The sequence below is a fragment of the Macaca fascicularis genome, chromosome 14 (genome assembly GCF_037993035.2).
Source record: "Macaca fascicularis isolate 582-1 chromosome 14, T2T-MFA8v1.1".
Classification (NCBI taxonomy): Eukaryota; Metazoa; Chordata; class Mammalia; order Primates; family Cercopithecidae; genus Macaca; species Macaca fascicularis.
The window spans coordinates 109,945,106-109,961,282 of record NC_088388.1 but is presented as its reverse complement, the minus strand read 5'-3'; the positions used below and the strand labels follow the sequence as shown (position 1 = coordinate 109,961,282).

At 40.1% G+C, this 16,177-nt stretch overlaps 2 long non-coding RNA genes across 2 annotated transcripts in view; one reads left to right on the top strand and one right to left on the bottom strand.

Moving 5' to 3' along the window:
• The window catches only part of LOC123568693 (uncharacterized), a 260,027-nt gene that overhangs the window by 52,618 nt on the left and 191,232 nt on the right, over positions 1-16,177 (top strand). The window lies entirely within an intron of this gene.
• Positions 10,762-15,016, bottom strand: LOC123568694 (uncharacterized). Its single transcript, XR_006692152.2, has 4 exons — positions 14,952-15,016; positions 14,422-14,498; positions 13,400-13,560; positions 10,762-13,306 (listed from the first exon to the last, which is right to left on the bottom strand). It is a non-coding gene; the product is annotated as an uncharacterized lncRNA (long non-coding RNA).

Genomic DNA, 16,177 nt, shown 5'->3' with positions numbered 1-16,177 from the left:
TCCTGGAGACTTAATTTCTTTTAGTTCTTTTCTCTTTATTTTGTTTGATTAGGTTAACTCAAAAGCCTCGCCTTTGGGTTCTGAAGTTAGTTCTTCTACTTGGTCTAGTCTATTAAAACTTTCCACTGCATTTTGTAATTCCCTAAATGAGTCTGTTCTTTCCAGAAGTTCTGATTGGCATTTTTAAAAAAATATCTATCTCTTCAGAAAATTTTTCATTCACATCTTAAATTGTTTTTAAAATTTTTTTAAATTTATTTATGTTGGTTTTCTTTCTTTTGTATCTCCTTCAGTAAATTGATAATAAACTTTACTAATTATTTGAGATTTCAAAGATTTCATCTTGGTTTGGATCCACTGCTGGAAAGCTGGTGTGATATTTGGTGGTACTATGGAACCCTGTTTTTTCCATATTGCCAGAATTAGTTTTCTGGTTCCTTTTCCTATGAGTACACTACTTCTTCTAATTATTTTTAAGTTAATTTTGATTCAACTGGGTTTAAATTTTTTTTCCTTTTGAGTATGTGAGTTTAATGTTTCTAGTTTATTGTCTCCTTGCTTCAGCTCTGGATGCTTTCAGTGGCAAAGACTCTGTATGGTTCCTGGGTTATAGACAATCTTTGTGGGATAGGTTTCTCAGATACTGGTGGTAGTAGCAATGTGCTGGGTGTGTGAGCAGGTTCACTGTCTCCTGTGGAACTGGAAGGGCAGAGGTGTCGTGGAACTGGAAGGGCAGAGGTGTTGTGGAACTGGAAGGGCAGAGGTGTCATGGAACTTATCTCATTCCCTAGTGATGTGCACTTTAAAACTTTGTTTCACTGGTATTTTATTCACTGGATTGGACAGTTCCAGCTTCAGACTAGTAGGAGGTACCCATGAGTAAAAAACAGCTGTCGCTAAAGCCATGGGTAAATGCAATACCCCAGTGGTGGGCAGAAGTCCCAGTCCCAAAAAGGTGGCTGGGGAAGCTCTCAGTGAAATTCACTGAGGTCTTTTGAGGAGGAAGCAAGAGAGCCATCACAGCTCTCCTTACAGGCCAGCAGGCAAGTGATCTGACTCCCAGTCAAACTCCTAATCCAGTGTTCTGACTATTCAGATCAGACAGGCACCTCTCTTCCTCTGCAGAAATGCTGATGTTCCATGTATAGAGAGGTTGGGATCTATTTCTTGTGCAAACCTGAACTAAGGGGGCATTCCTGTGGGGATGCAGTCACCCTGAAGTGTTCCAGAAAGCTGGGTTTCTTTCATGCGAGTTCAGTGTGAGTGTGCCTGTAGAGGGAGAGAGGGAGAAGAAATCCACTTCTCCAAGACCCTTCATGAGCACCAGAGCTGACTGACTGACTGTTAAGGTAGGATCCTTATGATTTCTATTATATAACAATTTGTTCATCTGTGTATCATCTTTCTATGAGAAAGCAACCTTGCTCATCTTTGCCCATTGTTCCCTGTTGTGTATTCCTGGTGTATAGATGAGACCCTGGCAGATGATAAGTGCTCAAATAATATTTGGAGAGTATATGAATAAGTCATCAGGGAAATAGTCATGGAGAGCTTGAGGTGCGATTTGGGCTTCAAAAGGTGGCAAATTATATGGAAGGAAGTGAGAAGTAGAAGCACTCAAGTGAAAGACATAACACACAGCACTCCTGTCATGCGTGCTCAGAGGTGCCAGATTTAAAGAGCACAGTCACACTGCAGATAGCATCATTTGTAGGTTATTACGATAATTTTCTGAAGATGATAATAAAATGTTTTGTTCTAACAAAATTAGTATATTCTGAACAATCTTCTTGATTGTTGATGAAAAAAAATTCAGGAAGAAACACTTGTTTCTAATTTGTACAAAGGTACCATATGGACTAGCAATGACCCTGACATGAAAGGAAATACAGAAGGCTGGGAGGAGCTTGTGTTAAAGAAAACCAGAGCCTGACAGAAGTTAAAATGGTGTTTGCAAATTTTATTCAGGAACTATTGCAATAGGGGGAAAGACACCTCAGCATAGAACTGAACTCCATTCCAAATACAAGGACAAATGGAGACTTAGAGCCAAGAAACAGGGTGGGAGGTCACTGGATAGAAAATTGTTAAGGGAAAATAACAAAGATAGGAGGGAGGTTCAGGCTAAACGGACTTTCGATAGGATTCTTGCGGAAGGTAGGGCAAAATGATAAGATATTGAGCATGGGGGATGGGGAATTTGATCAGATATTAAGGGTGGGCGATGTTCATGAAACTGATTCAGCAGGATTTTTGCTAAAACTGGACTAAATGGGCCAAGGAGAGAACATGAGTTTGGAGTCTTGAGGGCCTAGGGGAGCCCGACTAGAATTAGGTCAAGGAGAGAGTTTGTCACTTGTCACATTTGTGGGGCAAGGGAGGATGGTACTACTGAATGATAAATATCTTGAAAGTCAGGCAAAAATATCTTAATTTTATGTGTTAGTAAATTAGAAGCCATTGTAGATCCTGCTCCCAGTGCACTCGAGGGTTCTTCCTCCAGAGGTGCTGGGAAGAAGTTCAGAATGTTGTAAATGAGCAAAGGGCCACTGGGAAACATAACCTTCTGCCACAAACTTCTGTCTTCCATGGTACTGTTGTGCAGGAGGGGAGGGGAAATAATGCACAGTGCCAGATACATGGTAAACAATTAAGAAATAATTGCAAAATGAATGTGTGAAGCCAAAACCTGCATAAGCCATAGCATGGTTGCTAGCTGGCTGTAGACTACCATGTCAGCATAGTCTTGGGGAAGATTGGCAGGGGTCATAGAGAAGATGTGCTTGTCCGTGGAAGAATGATGACCCCCACCATCTCCTTGGTAAATTTATGCCCCAGAGGATAGAGTGCAACTCACAGACCCCGTAAAGCACAGTAAGAGTCTTTTCAAAAGAAAATCTCTGTGTTATCCCCATGAAAGCTCCTGAGGTGGGCATAGCTCATGGAGAGAAAGCAAGCCAAGAATTCCTATTGAAAACGCCTCTGGTTAGAGTCAACTCCCAGTCTTCATTTTCCCCTGTTTCTTGGCAGTTTTTCTGAACACAAACCAAGTATTTTTATAACTGTTCTTCATTAAAGTCATCAAGGGTTGAAAGCAGGAGAGCAGGCTGCTGAGGGATCTCACTTCTTTGCCTTGCCAGAAGGTCCAGGAACAGAGACAGGACCAGGCTTTAATCCTTGGTCAGGATTAAAGATGTAGGTCCTTCTCCTGACTCTGTCCCTCTCTCCTCCTTTCTTCTTTTCTTTCTTCCCTCCTCCCTTCCATCTTTCCCACTTTTTTCTTCATCTACTTTAAGTTCTAAGTATGTTACAGGTATCACACTGATGCTGAAAAGAAAGAAATTAATGAGAGATCCCATCTTTGAGCAGTCTACATCTTAGCCTTTCCTTCCATTCTTTGAAGATTTGGATCAAACTCAGGTGTAGGAGTAAAACTTGGTTTGGCTTTCAAGGCTGCTGAAGCTTAAATATTGCTGAGTTCCTATCTGGATTACTAAGAGGCGAGCAGTAAATTGAGTCATGGGAGCTTGAGAGGGACCTGTTCTCCATCTGTCTTGGTATTGGCTAGGTTGGGCAGACAAATAGGACTGAAGGAGTCTGTGCCATGGTGTAGGTTTTAGGAAGAATAATTGGCTGTTCATCGAAGACCTTAAGTATCTGTGAAAAGAAAGCACAGCTTATATCACAGAAATGTTATTTGTACCCCTTTTGCTTCATTCAAAGGAAGAGGGTGATGGAACATGTATGTAGGTATTCTTAGGTTTTCAAACACAAGTTATTAGAAGAGTCTTCTCTAATTTTTGAAGCTATTCTTGATGTTATATCCAATATACTAATAAAGACTGCTAAAATTGCTAGAATAATTTCTTTGTAGAAAATATCTCAGAATGTAAATGTCTTTGTTGATAATGAGGATAGAAAAGTAGTTGATAGTTAAATTCAAAAGTTGAAGCCAACAGATCGAAGTTCTAGCAGTCATGGTTTAGCCACTAATTAGTTGAGTGACCTTGGGTAATTGATTAGTCAACAAATTTGTTTGAATCTTGGCCTTCTTACTATCAAATAGGTTTCATAACATTACCTACCCCACTCACATCACAAGGGTGTTGTGGGCATTCATTGAAACAAGGATATAAAAGTCCTTTGAACAATGGGAATTAGTGCTAAATTAGATTTGAGCATAATGAACTGAGTGTCTCAGAATACGTGAGAATACACATGAATACACTCAGAATACACGTGAGATACTTAGCCCAGATGCCAGTGACTATCATGTGGTAGACTAAGATTTGTTCTGCTTTTCTTTGCATGTGCTGACTATGTTAACCTTTCTTCCTCTCTCACCTCTTTCACTTAAGGTTGGCCCTTGAAATGAGAGTTCCTGATGTTTCTTTCCATAGTAATCTGATCTGTACTAAACAAGGAAGCAGGAGTTCTCTGACTTTTAGCCCCTATTCCCCTTTGCTGCTGCTGCTTTTTTTTCTTTTTTTCTTTTTTTGTGGATGCTTGCTCTGTTGCCCAGGCTGGAGTGCTGTGGCACAATATCAGCTCACTGCAACCTCTGCCTCCCAAGTTCAAGTGATTCTCCTGCCTCAGCCTCCCAACTATCTGGGATTACAGCTCCCCACCACCATGCCTGGCTAATTTTTGAGTTTTTAGTAGTGACAGGGTTTCACCCTGTTGGCCAGGCTGGTCTTGAAATCCTGACCTCAAGTGATCCACCCACTTCAGCCTCCCAAAGTGCTGGGATTACAGGCGTGAGCCACCGCGCCCAGCCTCCCCTTTGCTTCTCAGAAGCTTAATTCAAGTTCTTCTTGGCCACACCTAAGCTTGTCCTCCCGTGGCTTTTACAGCTCCCCCTCGCTGTGGTCCTCCTACCTCCATGTTATCCTCCCCCTCAGAAGGACAGAGTCTCTTCCTTCAAAAGTGACCTCCTCTTTTCAATGGCTTTCTAGGCATATTTTTCCAATGTCTGATGTTTAGGATTTGATGATGTCTTTCTAGTCAATTCAGAAACCTCGTGAGAAGGATCATCAGTCTTGTATTTTGAATAGTGATCTGGTATCAGACCAAAGCCCACATTTCCCAGTTTAATCATTCATCTTAGTCAACAACTTTGTTTTTCTATTTCCAAAAATTAAACCCCTCATCCCAAATGTGAATCTGCCATCATTTTAAAGATGGGAAAATGGTATCATAGATATTAGTGGCAATTCCTGAGAAGGAGCCATTCAAGATTTTTGAAATATTTATCATTGAAATGTATGTTTAGGCTCTGGAGGGTTAAGTCATCATTTGAATTCAAGCATTCTAGTATGTTTGACTTTTTAAAAAAGTAACTGTTTTTAAATTAGGGCTGTGTCCATCCAACAGCTAGTAGCCAGCCCATTTACAGACCCTGGATTTGTAGTTTATCTGCTTTCAGAAGGTTATTAAATTGATTCCAACAAACGTTGCTGTAATAGAGGTTCTAAAATAGGAAATTGAAAACCATGAAAAAATTGGGGGAATAAAATATTCATGAAACAGAGTTACTGTTAATGAATGTTAAGTTGAACTGCCCAAGAGGCAAAAGGAAAAAAAAAAAAAAAAAGCATGAGAGGCCAACACTCAGTCTTTCTGTCATTCAAAAGGGAAGATTTCAGGTTTTTAAGAGAAGCAGGAAAATGTAGCTGATGATCCTTTGTCGTCCATTCAGCAACTCCTAAGAGCTTTCACCTACATCACCTTTGCGCCCCCCCTCCCCAATTAGCTGGTAGATTCCAGGTAATTTACTTAATGCAATGCAGGTGATCCCTTATCTGTACACTTGGAAAGCAAATGGGGTGGGGATAATAATCCCTGGCTCATAAGTTCGCTGTAAGAATTTAGTGAGGTGCTTATAAAGCTCTAGCAGGGTGCATTGCACATTGTAAACATCCAGTGAATTCTGCAATTCCTGTGATACCCTTCCAGGAAGATGTTACTATCTCCATTAAGAAACACGATTCCTCCATTTGTCAGAGTGTCACTAGTTTATGGAAAGCCAGGAATCCAATCCAGGTCCCTAGTCACAAAACCTATGGCCTTTCTACTGTATCTGTTAACTCTAAAAGGCATTTGCCAGATGAGAGTTGTTTTACTTTTTTAAAAGAATATTAAATGACGTAATGATCAGTGTAGGAAGCAGACTTTCTGGGGTTTTTCTTAGGCTCTTAGTAAGAGCCTTGAGATTAACATTGGACCATAACTCAGGAAAATTGGTTCTGTAAGGGGCCAGGCTATGAAGTCCAGCTTTGCAAGGAACTAACTTAACGTAGATAGAGGATGAGCCCCTCCACCTATTCAAATGCACCTAACCCTGGCTGGTCATATAAGGTACTTTGTAATATTCATGATAGCTTAATGGGCCTGATTATGATGACATGAGAGGTGCTTCTCTAACAGAAACAGCCCTCAGCAACCTCCTTCCTCTGCTTGATCTGCTTCTGGATAAGCTAAAAAAAAGCATTTTCTTGACTCCATAGCGGCCCATCCCCTGGCTGTCTCTTTGTTTTGGTTCTAGTTTTCACGCCCTTGGCAACAGGCTCCTGCTAGGTATTGTGGACCCTCAGCCTACCAGGATTCCAGGACATGTTTCTGGAAGGTACCATGAGAGGCATGGTGTCCGCTGGCCTGCCTCTTTGACTAGTTTACTTTTGTCTACATTCTCAGCTGGAGCTGGCACATGGTCAGCTGTGAATCAGAGGTTCCACCCCTGCCCTGGCTCCTTAGGCCTTAGGTTCTGGGGCTGATGGAATGGAGAACACGAATGAACCAAGGTGCCAGTCTAACTTCTGCTCACTTCTGACTTTCACCAACTTCTGCTTTAGTCTATTGCTGATCACAATGGCTCTTGATCAGACAGCTGGGTCTATTAATATTTGCCCTAACCAAGGTTTCTCATTTCCTACTGAATTATCATGACTTTGATTAAAACAAATATAATTGATTGAGTGCGTAGGTTTAAGCCGCTATTGATAACATAGGCTATTTTGTTGGAGTCTCACAATAAAACCTATGGAGTATGAAAATCAAAGCTCAGACAGTAGAAATAAGTTGCCAAGGGTCATACAGCTTGTCAACAGGAAGGCAGGGTTTAAACCCGGCCTGACTGCAAAGCCAGTGCTCTCTTTTACTATAATATACTCCTCTTTCTGATTATGTCTGTGGGTGTCTGGGAAGAAACGGTGCTTAGAAAATTTCTTTGTAGCTATTACCTTTGTTTTCCTGGTCCTTAAATTTAGAGAAGACTATTTCCCAAGAAACAAGTGATAGTCAGCTCCTGGTCCCTGGATATCTTACCACAGCAATCAGTATTATCCTCTGTCTGTGCATGAGAAAAAATCTCTTTCTTCTTCAATAATACTGAATGATGAAAATGGGCTCTGATGCCTGATAGATGTGCAGTCTCCTGTCTCATTGCCAGATGTGCCAATTCAATTGGCCATTTTCAGCATGGATGCACAGGGACTTTTGACTCTGAGTGTTGAATTGTGATGCTGGAATCTTTTTTTTTTTTTTTTTTTTTCCAAATCAAGGCAATTGCAGGGAGGTGAATTTTGGACTTAAGGGAAGAAAAGATAAAATGCAATTTCCGGCTCGAAATTATTTTTTAAACTTCTCAGCCGGATGGATTTTCACTCTTGGCAGGTTTCGTCTTATCAAACATGTAGGGCTGGCAGCTCTACTTAGAGCCTATCCTAAGGCAACGCTGTGAAGAAGCTGCCTTCCCATTTTTATTTCCTCTTCTACTCCCAGCTCTCTCTCCTCTCCTCCTCCAGAAACCCTGCACTCTCATGCCTGGCAGCACAGCGTGGGTCAAAGAGCAATGACTCTGGACTGTCAGGATCTGGTTATTGGTCCTAGCCCTGCCAACCTCTAGCTGTGTGACTTTAGAGAGGTCTCTTATCCCACTAGGCTTTCATTATCTCATTATAAGATGGGCAGGCTAAGCACACAACTTCCAGCAATGTCCAGTGACTCAAAGGAGATGATGTAATCGAAGTGCTTTGCTAACTATATAAGACTTTCACAAACGTTGGTTACATTTTTATAAACTTTTGATTCTCTCAAGTTCCCCACCCATCTATTGAGGCCTAATGCCATGTAAAACTCAATTTTTTTTCTCTCCATCTTTAGCAAAGTTTATAATTCCTCAGGCCACTTGAACTGGAGAGAGGCTGGAGGAAGAGAAGATCTTTAGCCAATGCCCCTTCCATCTCCCCACAGGAGACATCTCCTCAGGGCGGAGGAGAGGGCAGCACGTATCATCGATGTCTATTCAGGGAAGCCATACAGTGCATGGTCACTGTGTGACATGCAGTTCTTCGTTACAATTGTAGGGAGCACCAGACTCACCAGGAAAAGAGGATATTGGCTTTCGATCTTGTCTCTGAGAGGTGCAGGCTTTCTATCTATGCTGTCTGTATTTTGCCTGTGGATCACTCACAGCAGAAAGCTAGCTAGGACCCTACAACATGGCCAAGCCCCAGTGAAACTTCCCCTTGTGAATGCCCTTCACCATTCAAAAACCAAGGATGCTTGTAAGTCGTCTGTCTCCAAAAAGAGAGTTTTGTAGCCAGCAGGGCAAAGACAATGAGGAAGGAAAGGCCTCAGTGCCAGTGTTTAGGTGGGAAACCCTCCAAAGAGATTCACCATAAATTTATTAAATGCTCTGGGTGGTATTATAAAGAAGAGAGCTATTCAATTTCATCTAATGTAACACTTCCCAAATATGTCTGACAATGTGACCCTCTTTAATTTTCTCCCCATAAAGACTAGTAACATTCCACAAACACTCTGGGAAACCACAGTACAGTGAAATTGCAAATCAAGAATCTAAATCTTGGCTGGGTGCAGTGGCTCACACCTGTAATCCCAGCACTTTGGGAGGCGAGGCAGGCGGATCACTTGAAGCCAGGAATTCAAGACCAACCTGGCCAACATGGTGAAATCCCGTCTCTACTAAAAATATAAAATTAGCCGACTGTGGTGGCACATGCCTGTAATCCCAGCTACTCAGGGGGCTGAGGCAGGAGAATCGCTGGAACCTGGGAGGTAGAGGTTGCAATGAGCCGAGATTGTGCCACTGCACTCCAGTCTGAGCAGCAGAGTGGGTGAGACTCTGTCTCAAACAAAACAAAACAAAACAAAAAGAATCTAAACCTCTAGGTTCAGAGTAAGACCTCACAATTTCATAATACTTCCTATGTACCAGGAGCTGTGTTCCAAGTACTTCTCATCTATTAACTCATTTAGTCCTCACGATAACTCCATAAAGTATCATCATCTCATTTTTATATGTACAGAAACTCAGGCACAGAGAAGTTAAGCAACTTGCTCAAGGTTACACAGTTATTAAGTGGCAAAACTGGGAATGGAACCTAGGCATTTTGGCTCATCTTGCTCCTAACCAATACTATTAGCAAAAATCCTGATCTATGAAAGAAAATAACAACTGCTTTACACAGGTTTACGTGGTTTAAATGAAATAAGGTAGGTTCCTTAATCCTTTACTTGGAATTATCTACCAGTTGGAGAATACTATTGATACCTAGTTTATAGGCATTGTGTCTGTCAAATAAGATATCATTTCTGAGAGTGTTCTGTGAACTTAAACTCTTATTATTCAGGCGGAAATGGTCTTGGCCTGTCAATCAGTGATAGATTTTTCAAAGAATAACATATCAGCTCCTAAGTCCTCTTTGGTAAGTAACCTTGATTCCTATATGTTGGGTGCAGGATACCTTGATCTGAGAGTGCAGGAAGAATCTAATCCTAAAATTTTTCATGAAGGGTAGAGAGGAAATTCCCCTTCTGAAAAAAGAAAAAGAAAAAGAAAAAAAGCTATGCAATGTTTTCTTTTCTTTTTTGTTTTTGTTTGTTTTTTTCCATGAAATACGCCGTGCTTGGAAAGAAATTCTATGGAGAGGGATCATGGGTTATGTTAGCAAAATAAAGACTGGGCCTCTCTCTGCCCTTATTTCAGCTTCTGATGAGAAGCATTGGTGGGTGAGAGAGAATAGTTCATCCCAGTCCCATATGGTGAGCTAAGGAGCTCTGATTCTACTTTGTATAACATTTCTCGCTTTGAGAAGTTCTCCTGTAAGTGTCAGCTATAGTAACACTTACCGAATCATTTTTAAATTGTTTCTCGTCTTTTCCTACCAGCCTTAGAATTGCTTGTGGAGAGAGAATGTGTTTTATTGTTCTCATAGCCCCAGAACCTAGCACAATTTGGCTGAGGATGGAAGTACATTCAAATTGGTCTTGGGATTTTTTAATGGCGACCTTGAGTATTCAATCCTAATGCAAGATATAAATTGATTTCCCCAAGTAATTTTTGAGTAAAAAAAATCAAGCTGCTAATTTTTATAGCTTCATAAACTGTAAAGTGCCTTCCTCACTCCTGCCCTCTGTCTATGGGCCCCTCTCCCAAACTTCTTCAGTTTATGTCCAGCAAAATTATTGTTGCTGTCAAATGAGCCAAGTGAGATGAAAATGTGTGGTGTCAATGGCCCTCTAGGGAATAGAAAGAGTGATAGAGTGCTGTACTAGCTGGAATGTATATAAAAACATTGTTCTCTTCCATAAAATTAATTTCTTTTTACTCCATCTTTTGATTATGGAAGTTATTTAATTATAAAATTGACACACATGGCACTTTTCCTTTTGTGCAAAGTGTGGGTCTTCTTTTCCTCAGCCCACTTACCAAAAGTGAACATTAGAAATGGTTTCATGTATAATTTTCCAGAAACTTCTGTGCATATGCAAGCATATAAATAAAAGATATAGTATATATTCTTTATCATTGTACTCAAATGAGTTCATTTTATTCATGCTGTTCTGCAACTCCTTTTTTGAAACTAACAATCAATCTAAGAGATATTTACACATCAGCACTTCATTTTTTTAACTGCCATATGAAACTCTTTTGTCTGAGTTTATCATAATGTAACCAGTCTTCTTTTATTGCACATTTAGGTCGCCTGCAAAATGTTGCTATTAAAAAGAGTGCTGAACACAGCATTTGTATGTTTGTAATTTTATCCTGTTAATATTGCCAAATTCCTCTGTCACGTTCCCCGCTAGCATACAGTGGTGTAGCACCCATTTACAACCTTGCTAATGATGGGTATTGTCTGATGCTTTAATCTTTCCCAATCTGATAGGTAAAAATGATATCTCATCATAATGAAAATTTCATTCAATTATGAGCAATATAATCATCCTTTCATGTTTTAAAGGGGTATTCTTTTGCTTTTTCTGTATGAATTGCCTGTTCATATCCTTCCTCATTTTTCTATGGAGTTGTCTTGCTAACATGTAAATTAATATGTTAATATATAAAACTCTAGATATTAAGGAAATTCACCTTTTGCCAGTGATCTGTGTCTTCTGAGTCTATTTGTAGTGGATTTTGCCATATGAAAGTTTAAATTTTGTATTAAGTGAAATTCATAGATTTGGGTTTTCATGTCATACTCAGAATGTCACTGCTGCCAGATTATATTTTAAATATTTTATCGTCTCCCCGAGTTACTTCATAGTTTCATTTTTGAAATTTAAATCTTTGACCAATCAGTAATTTATTTTCGGTGAAAGAAATGAGGTAGGAAGAGGAATTCAGCGTTACATTTTCTACATAGCCAGTCAGTCATCTCAACTCCATTAATGGGCTTCCTTCACGAGTGTCTTTGTGTCTGCTTCTAGACTCTATTCCGTTCCACTGATCTGCTTATTTACACTTGTGACAGCATCAAATTTTACAAATTACTGGAGACATTTTAGTAATTTAGAACCGTTTTCCCCATTTTTTGTGCTGCTTTTTTAAAAATAAATTTTCTGGCTATATCCCCATGATAAGTTTTTCTTTTGAATGTTAAGATCAGCTTGCAAGTTCTAAAAAAATGCCTGTTAGTATTTTGATTGTGATAAAATTGTAGTTATACACTAATTTAGGAAGCATTATGATCCTTAAAATAGGGAGTGAATCTTATAAAAATATATCTTTTTCTTTATTTAAAGTTTTTATTGATTTTCAGCAAAGATTTTTTCCTATAGGTTTTTTTCATATGTCTTGCACATTTTCTTTTTAAGTTTATTTCTAGATATATTTCTTAATATAAATTAAAAATGAAATCTTTTCTGTATTTTTCTGCTCATTTTATGTATTGATTATTTTATATCAGTTTTGAACCACCATTTAGTTATACCTTGTTTATACAAAAGGACACATAGACGTTTTGTTCCTGATCTCTTGCATACTCAAAAAATTCTATATGCTGTCTTTACACTTGAAAGAAAATCTGAGTCACTTATTATTTTCTATTACTGAATATGGAGGAAGCATCAGTTTTCCCCATAGGTGAATTTTTGTACGTGGGAGATGAGAAATGCTGAATTTCATTGAATTCTTTTATTATACTTGAAGTCTGAGAACTTCATTGGGCTATATCTTAGAGCTGTTTTTTCTGTATCACTATTTTTTCTGAGCTGTAATATGCTATTTTTATCTGTATAAATTCTAGATTTCTGTTATTTATTTCATGGTAATTTTATTTTCAGGTATTTTTGATTTTTTTGTTCTAATTGTCCTGTTCTTACTTTTTCCTAACTCTAATTCAAAATTTGATCTCTTTAGTCTGTCTTCTGCTGGCACACCAGTACTTTACTTCTAATTACTTTTATCTCATAATTTGATAATATTTGTATTCGTATGTTTTTGTTTCAAGCCAGTCCTCCATGTCTTTATGTTTTTCAATTAGTGTCTATTCTAATATTTTGCTGTTTTGAACGTTTGATGGCTTTCTTTCTTTCTTTCTTTTCTTCTGAACTTTTCTTGCTCACTATCCACTAACTATCTTGCTCTACTTTCTCATCCTTATTCTTTCTTTTTAAGTTTACTTTTTCAAATCTTTCTTCAAAAGCGTATATTTCCTTCTACTTAGTTGATGATGCCCAATGAAAAGTGAAATTTGCTTGTTTGGTGAGATAGTCGTTTTTGGAAAGTTGTTCTTTATATTTGTGTTTGATCAGTTTCTTTTCTCCTTTTCTGTAAGTAGAGGTCCCATGCTGGTTTGTTTCTGATAATCAGTCACTCTTCAATGGGTGCCAGTCCACATGGGAGGGCTATTTACTGGAGAATAACTTTAGGAAGGGTGGGAGGCAGGGAGGTGGGCTGGTTGGCAGCTTCAATTCATGTGCTTGTCCTCACAATGTCCTCGCACTCAATACGCTGCCTCCTTTGCCTGGGAATACCTCTATGCAGCTTTTGGTGTGGTCCCTTTAGGGTAAAAATAAGAAAAGCATGATGTACAGTGAAGCTCTATGTAGTGATTTATATTGTTTGAACGGGCTTTGATCAAGAGCTGCAAACCTGTTGTCACTTGTTTGCTCTCCTCTTCCTGCCATACTTCCAGTTACCCGTGCAGTGCCGCCTCCTCTGTTCCTTCTGCCATCTTGCAATGTGGAAAGGACTGAACATTATTTCAGAATGGCCAGACTGGGAGGGCAGAGGATGAAGAATCTGGGCCTCCCCTAGGTTGGAGCAGGCAGGAGGGGATGGTTAGAACTGCAGATGTTCAGGGAAGACTGAGCAAAAGCATGGTGTCCAAGAAGTGACACAAAATTAGGGTGCAGTTTAAGCAAGAGCAGCAATCGGGGTCAAAATATGGTTTATATGTGTGTGTGTGTGTGTTTGTGTGTGCACATTTGTATGCATCGAGTAGGTAGGGAGTGAGCAGGCAATGTCACTCCATTTGGGCAGATCCCCACAGCCATAAATGGGGGTCAAAAACAGGCAGGAAGGCAGTTGCCATCAGAGCAGAGTCCCACTCCAGCAGCATGTGGTTTGAGGATGGGGCTCACTTTTCCAAATGTTTGCTGACCAGGAGACGCAGGACAGCACAAGCTTGGGTGTTAGACACACATCTGGGTTTCAGTTTCAGCTTCAGAAATTATTTCTTATATGACTTTGGAGAAATTCCCTAACTGCTCAACATTTTGGTTTTCTTAACTGTAAATTGGGGATAATTGTGTCTGCCTCATAGAGTTATTGTGGGGCCAGAAATGAAACATGAAAACGGTCTAAGTGCCCTGTCTGGCAGGTTACAGGAGCTCAATAAAAGATAGTAGTTTTTAGTATTAATGGCTCAATTGAATGATGATGATAAATCTCCTGGTCTCCCACCGTTCCCCACTCCAAGCCAGCCTCTACCATCTGCCAGTGTTCCCACTACACACAGACCTGGCCGTGTCAGTTGCTACCGCACAACCTGTCCACCATCTCGAGATGTCCCTGCCTCCCTTTCCAGCCTCACCACCTACCACCCACCTTTTTTTCTTTTTCACATGAAACTTGCCTTTATTTCTAGAGTCTGTAAAATACTTTCAACTCACCTGGCTCTTCTATATGATGTGCCTTCTGCTTAAATACCTTTTGCTTTTTCCCATGGGATCCACCTCTGCTCCCCAATCTGTAGAGTTAGACACACACCTGGGTTTGAATTCTAGCTTCAGAAATGATCACTCCCTACCCAATATCACACACACACACACACACACACACACACACACACACACACACACGTACATGCACATGTACGCTCACTGGCCACCTCCTGCCCAAGGCCTTTCCTGTGCCCTGAGACAGACTTAAAGGTACTCTCTTGTGTCTGTAGTACTTTGCACATATCCTTATCGCAGCAATATTTTGGAACATTGAGAAGCAATGCTAATTTCTTTATTAATTGTTCATTCAGAGGATCTATGACTTATTGAGAACCCCCAATATGGTCAGAACTCTGCTTAGGTACTTTCACAGATGTCTTATTTATTTCCACAATAATTCTCTCAGCTGCACAGTTCTCTCTAGTTTTCAACTCATGACACAGAGGCTCAGAGGGATTAAGTACCTTGATCAAGATTACCTGATCAATAAGTGGTGAATCCAGATTCTGTCTGATTCCAAAGCCCATGCTTCAGCCAGCGTCTGAGAAGAATGAAATGAGCAATGTTGCCAAAGAGAGATGTTCAGATTTCAGACAGAAGGAAAGAAAAATCAATATTCATTAGTCTGCCCTGGTTCAGGTCCATATATGATTTTCATTATGCTTTTTGAAAATGAATCCCAGACAAATACAATCATGCTGTTGGTTTGCAACGATTGGAGGGAGAAATGAGAATGCACTTACTCATGCCTGAGCCTGTCCAGATCCATTTCTTTCTTAGGAAGTGTTAAAGTCAAATGTGTCTAATGTCCCAGCTATCCTGATGCTGTCCTGTACGATCCTGTCTCTGCCTGTGCTGTAGAAAATGCAGATTGTCCACATCCATATGGAATCATTTCTGCTATACTTTCCTACTGGTGTATTATTAAAACACCTGCTGTGGTGGAACTTACTCAGTGAATGGGGCCGTCCATTCCTTCAGTCCTCCATTCACTCCGTGATTTTATTTTATTTTATTATTTTATTTTATTTTTTGAGATGGAGTCTTATTCACTCTGTCGCCAGAGTGCAGTGGTGCAATCTCAGCTCACCGCAACCTCTGCCTCCCGGGTGCAAGCAATCCTCCTGCCTTAGCCTCCTGAGTAGATGAGATTATAGGTGCCTACCACACCCGGCTAATTTTTGTATTTTTAGTGGAGACAGAGTTTCGCTATGTTGGCCAGGCTGGTCTTGAACTCCTGACCTCAAGTGATCCACCTACCTCGGCCTCCCAGAGTGCTGGGATTACTGGCGTGAGCCACCGTGCCTGGCCCTCAATCTGTATTTATTGAGCATCTACTATGTGCTGAGCTTTATAGGCTGCTCAGAACCTCTGCCAAGGGGACGCAGGAATGTGCTCCTGGTAACTTTGGTCTGTAAAGCACATAAACAGACTCTCAAGTAAATGTCTCCCTCCTCTGAGGCTGACTTGTCTGAGTGTCTTGTGCTATTATCTCCTTCACCTGCGGGCACTGATGACATTATTACCTAGATGACTGCAATGTTTGCCAAATTATCTGTCTCCTAGAACCTTTCCCTGTGGAGACACCACATTTATATTCAGGACAATGTATAATAAACTCATATAAAGGATTTCTTTTTTTTTTTTTTTTTTAACAGCAGAATGGACCCACCATTTGCCTGGCTTTATAGGTTAAAACTGGACC